This window comes from Schistocerca americana, chromosome 10 (assembly GCF_021461395.2).
Source record: "Schistocerca americana isolate TAMUIC-IGC-003095 chromosome 10, iqSchAmer2.1, whole genome shotgun sequence".
NCBI classification, from domain to species: Eukaryota; Metazoa; Arthropoda; class Insecta; order Orthoptera; family Acrididae; genus Schistocerca; species Schistocerca americana.
The window spans coordinates 124,878,584-124,884,502 of NC_060128.1; the positions used below are offsets into that span (position 1 = coordinate 124,878,584).

At 44.3% G+C, this 5,919-nt stretch overlaps 1 non-coding gene across 1 annotated transcript; it reads left to right on the plus strand.

Annotated features, from left to right (window-relative positions):
• The first annotated feature begins 776 nt into the window (after positions 1–776).
• Positions 777–851, plus strand: Trnat-cgu. The gene has a single exon. It is a non-coding gene; the product is annotated as a tRNA-Thr (tRNA).
• The last annotated feature ends 5,068 nt before the right edge of the window (positions 852–5,919 follow it).

Here is a 5,919-nt window from a genome sequence, read left to right on the forward strand (position 1 = left end):
ACTTAGAACTACTTAAACCTAACTAACCTAAGGACATCACACACATCCATGCCCGAGGAAGCATTCGAACTAGCGACCATAGCGGTCGCGCGGTTCCAGACTGAAGCACCTAGAACAACTCAAGGATGAAGGCCTGGATAATAATGATTTCCATTGGACTTTTTAAAAAATTTGTTTAAGCAAGAATCTTCAAAGTTTTAATTCAAGACGGCTGAAGGCCTTATCTTAACATTAAAACAAACGGCTGAAGGCCTCACACAATACTTGAGACTGAAAGAAAATCACAATCTAAAACAACCGAACAGTGCTGCTCAGAAGTGCTCCAAGAGTCGGCCTGAGGAGGTAACTCTGACATAAGTTTAGGTGAGACAGGCAACCAAGCGCAGTACTAAATAATCGGATGACAACCCGACCCAGGGATGGCTGAAGGCCTGACCAACAACCAATCAATTCCCTTCCACCCGACCAACAGCACGACAAATCAGCGAGGACGAAGTTCCCAGCAGCACTAAATCTTGAAAATTGAGGCCTAAATACAACCATGACTCAATAACCACTCAAAATACAAAAAACAACACCAAAGGCTGTCGAACTACACGCCGTGCCGGACAGCATCAACATGGCGAGGAATCACACACTGCCAGAAAATTACGCTAACGATCAGGACAGGTAACTGGAGCGTTAACGGCCACAAGGCAGGAGATACCGCTGGTGCACTTCACTAATAAGTATCAACCAATTCAAGAAGTAAAGCTGTGAGTACCGAGCGTGAGTGGTGCTTCGGTAGCTCAGTTGGTAGAGCACTTGCCCGCGTAAGGCAAAGGTCCCGAGTTCGAGTCTCGGTCGGGCACACAGTTTTAATCTGCCAGGAAGTTTCATATCAGCGCACACTCCGCTGCAGAGTGAAAATCTCATTCTGGAACCAATTCAATAGTTAAACACCATACAGGAAGACGGCTGCAAAATTTCGCCGACTGCAACACACCATATGTTGCTGCTTGTGGGAACGGCCCAGAAAGCAACAACCGGCAATGAACGAAGAGATGTCTCAGCAGTTGAGGTTTCATAACAGGTTAGCTGATCACTCAACTTCAGTGTCGAGGTTCGGTGGGCGACAAACTTTGTAGCTCTCGCAGCTAGTGCCTCACAAATCCGACTGCGCATGCACGCCGCCAGCAGACCCGGCCTGTCCGCGTACCGTGGAGACTTCCTCGCTGCTCTGTCCCAACCGACCGACTGCCATACACACCACACACGGAAATATAGCGGTCACACCAAAGGTGGCACAGCACTACTAGTATTGAAACGTCCCCTTAGGAAAATTAATGAATGAATGTCCTTAAACTGACACACAATATTTTTAGCGCAACTTTCAAAAATCCCTACAAAAGAATGGCCCTGACTAACAATAACCTATACCTTTCATGAATCACTTAGCTCACAAAAGTCTTCGTTACTCGAACTACTGCAATACAGCGAGCGCCACTACTGCCAGCTAAATAAAAGATTCTAACTACTGAAGGGACTAACTACTGATAAGCATAGATAGCAAATGAAAGATTTTGATAGAGAACAAACAATGTATTTACCTTAATAGTGTTCAAAAGTCATAACATATATATATATATATATATATATATATATATATATATATCAGTTCATGACATCCAGTCTTACAAATTTACTGTCTCTGATGGACACACGTCCAGACCATCCGCTCTCAAAACTCCGCCATTTCTCTCCCCACATCCACCACTGCTGGCGGCTCACCTCCAACTGCGCAACGCTACGCGCTGTTCACATCCAGCTGCCCAACACTACAATAGCAAACAACAATGCAGACCAGCCACAGGCTGCACACAGCACAGCCAGTGATTTTCATACAGAGCGCTACGTGGCGTTACCAATAAAAAAGCCTAAACAGCCTACTTACAGTATCACTAAGCGCTGCTGATGCCACTGACGGAGGCAAGTCGGCAACTCATTATGGAAGTAACTCAGGGAAAGATAAAACGCCACTCGATTGTGACAAATGCCGAAGAACAAGGCATCAATGCGAGCCGCCCATGGCTCAAAAATAAAATGAATAAAGCGAAATTTTTCAATGTTAATTGTTCGACAGGTGGGACACATCACATTGACGACAGCTGGAGTATGGCAAGGATAAGCCGGACATATAGACTTTTTACATTATGCGTTAAAATGAACCTCCTACTGTGTCAACTGAAATTTCGTTTTCTGCTGAAACTCAGGTGCAGAAGTCGTCGTTGGAGAGCGGTGTTTCTTGGTCACGTGGGACAGTGAAACTATTAAATTGCAATGCAATAAAGGATTTGCATGGCAAAGGTAATGATAATCTGACTTCGTAAAAAGAAAGACTACAGCTTCGAGGCGTGAACGACGTTAATGTACATTCAATAGGGCGCTGACTGTACGCGATTATAACATCACCGAACAGTCCACTCCCAACGGTTCAGTCAGTTGGAACATACAAAGGGGTCGAAGTTACTAGAACAGGATCATATGTCGATAGAAACGAAGAAAACAATGACAGTTCTAATTATTAAGTACATTATAAAAAATGAAATAGATGACCTCTTTCTAAGTATCTCTGTTAGAAAGAGTGAACAAAGAGCAGAAAGCAAGTGAGAATTCAGAGTTACATCGCACGTAGCGTTTTCGAAAACAACTGATTCAAAATTTTTTGCAAAACTTATCATATACGATAGTGATTAACTTTTCAGGTAAATAATTAACTCTTTGTCTTTAAATAACGATGCGTTGCACAATGCATTTGTCAGAGGCAGCAAATTACTCGGAAGAGCTGCTGAACGGAATGGATAATGCCTTGAAAAAGAATTGCAAGATGAACATAAATAACAGTAAAACATGGTTAATGGACGATTGCTCCAATGCGCCAAATCGACTTCAGCCCGAAATAAACGCGAGTCACTTGTTTGTATCGCATCGTCTTACTAGCGATTTTTACGTTCTGTGAGAATGAATCATTTAAGTGGTTTGCCTAGTTTCCTTATATTTTTGTGTTAAAATGTTGTATGTATGTGACACTTGATAGTCCAGGAAAGCTTTATCTTGTCAAGTCAGCGAGTTTGCTACGCCCAGCGGACTGCTTCATGTTTCCTTGTTTGTGTATGAATACCTAAGGGACCAAACTGCTGAGGTCATCGGTCCCTACACTTACAAAATGCTTAAACTAACTTACGCCAAGGACCACACACCCACGCCCGAGGGAGGACTCGAAGATCCGGCGGGAGGGGCCGCGCAGTCCGTGACATGGCGCCTCAAACCACGCGCCCACTCCGCGCGCCAGCCAAGTGCTGAATCGCGGTGTGCGGCAAGGATAACAATTACGATGCAGCTGGCCGCTACGAAAGTTTGCTGGCTGCTGCTAAGAAAAAACACCTGTTGTTAAAGAGAGAATTAGGGTGATATGTTCATTCGTAGGCAGTGATTCTTGGCATGTCCTTCTAGAATGTCAGTTTAGTTTTTAAGACGATCGTCACAGTTGTGAGCCTCGAGTTACATTAGCTCAAGAGTGACGAGATCGGCTCACACGTACTGTACGTGGAATTAGTCTGCAACAGGAATAGAACTCACGTGTGTTCAAAGCAGTTCTATGTCGTTTGGAAAGATACAGGATGTATCAATAAGAACCATCCGATTTAAAAGAACATCATAAGTATTACGTTATTTGAGATGCGAGCGTGAACAACGTACTGTTGGCAAGAGCAGACTCTCGAGTTCTAGGTAGTTCCCGCTAGGTAGCAGCAGTGTGCGCCCATTTCGGTTCTTCTCGTAGTAAAGATGGTGTAGGGACAAAAGGAAGCGTTATGTGTTCTACTTTTTGCGGAGTGCCGTCACTAATAACTGTTTATCGTGACTTTCGTACTAGGTATGGTGTGGATCCTCCTACAGGGCCGGCCGAAGTGGCCGCGCGGTTCTGGCGCTGCAGTCTGGAACCGCGAGACCGCTACGGTCGCAGGTTCGAATCCTGCCTCGGGCATGGAAGTTTGTGATGTCCTTAGGTTAGTTAGGTTTAACTAGTTCTAAGTTCTAGGGGACTAATGACCTCAGCAGTTGAGTCCCATAGTGCTCAGAGCCATTTGAACCATTTGAACCTCCTACAGGGCAGAGCTTTAGACGATGGTGTGAACAATCCCGAGAAACAGGTTGTTTGTGTAAAGGCAAATCGCCGGGCCGTCCCCGAGAGTTTGATACAGACATCGAACGCGGCCGTCGTAGTTTGACAAGGAGTCCACAGAAATCCGTTCGCCGTGCAGCTCGACAGCTCAACATGCCCGCGATCTGGCGCATTTTCGTCCACGTTTACGCATGAAATAGTACAAAATTCAGCTACTGCAAGCTCTTCAGGTGAGAAACTACTTCGTATGGTGTTCTGTAATTTAGTTCTTGGCAAGGAGGAGGATGACAATTTTCTTCCACGCCTAGTGTTTAGTGACGAGGCAACATTCGACTAAAATGGGAACGTGAACCGTTATAATGTGAGGATGTGGGATACGGAACAAGCGCGTGAAGTTCAGCAACAAAATGGACTCTCCAAAGTACAGGGTGATTCAAAAAGAATACCACAACTTTAAAAATGTGTATTTAATGAAAGAAACATAATATAACCTTCTATTATACATCATTACAAAGAGTATATAAAAAGGTTTTTTTTCACTCAAAAAAAGTTCAGAGATGTTCAATATGACCCCCTCCAGACACTCGAGCAATATCAACCCGATACTCCAACTCGTTCCACACTCTCTGTAGCATATCAGGCGTAACAGTTTGGATAGCTGCTGTTATTTCTCGTTTCAAATCATCAATGGTGGCTGGGAGAGGTGGCCGAAACACAATATCCTTAACATACCCCCATAAGAAAAAATCGCAGGGGGTAAGATCAGGGCTTCTTGGAGGCCAGTGATGAAGTGATCTGTCACGGGCTGCCTGACGGCCGATCCATCGCCTCGGGTAGTTGACGTTCAGGTTTCATAACTAACATTTTTCGTAGGACTCTCTATACAGTTGATTGTGGAATTTGCAGCTCTCTGCTAGCTCTGCGAGTCGATTTTCCTGGGCTGCGAACAAATGCTTGCTGGATGCGTGCTACATTTTCATCACTCGTTCTCGGCCGTCCAGAACTTTTCCCTTTGCACAAACATCCATTCTCTGTATACTGTTTATACCAACGTTTAATACACAACCTATCAGGAGGTTTAACACCATACTTCGTTCGAAATGCACGTTGAACTGTCGTCGATTCACTTCTGCCGTACTCAAAAAAATAACATAAAAAGCTTTCTGTTGAGCGGTCGCCATCTTAGCATCAACTGACGTTAACGCCTAGTCAACAGCGCCTCAAGCGAACAAATGTACAACTAAATGAAACTTTATAGCTCCCTTAATTCGCCGACAGATAGTGCTTAGCTCTGCCTTTTGTCGTTGCAGAGTTTTAAATTTCTAAAGTTGTGGTATTCTTTTTGAATCACCCTGTATAACGAGTTTTGTGCAGTTTCACGGAAAAAGGTGTATGGTCAATTTCTCTTTCCTGATAACACTTTTATAGGTAGAACATACCTCGATATGCTTGAGAACGTTCTTTCCCCATAGCTAGACTCATTCGAACGACTTAATTTACCAACGGATGGCGCGCCGCCTGACTAGCATCTGGAAGTGCAGGAATTTTTAAATGGAAGGATTACTGTACAATCTATCGGTCGCACTGGACCAAATGACTCAGCGTTACATTACTGGCCTCCAAGGTCACCGGACGTAACTATTGATTATTTCTTGTGGGGGGTTTATAAAATACTCTGATGTGCCTCCAACAACAACGAGTGAAGTGAGACGTCGCATAACAGCAACTGTGTAAGCTGTAACTCTACATATGCTCGC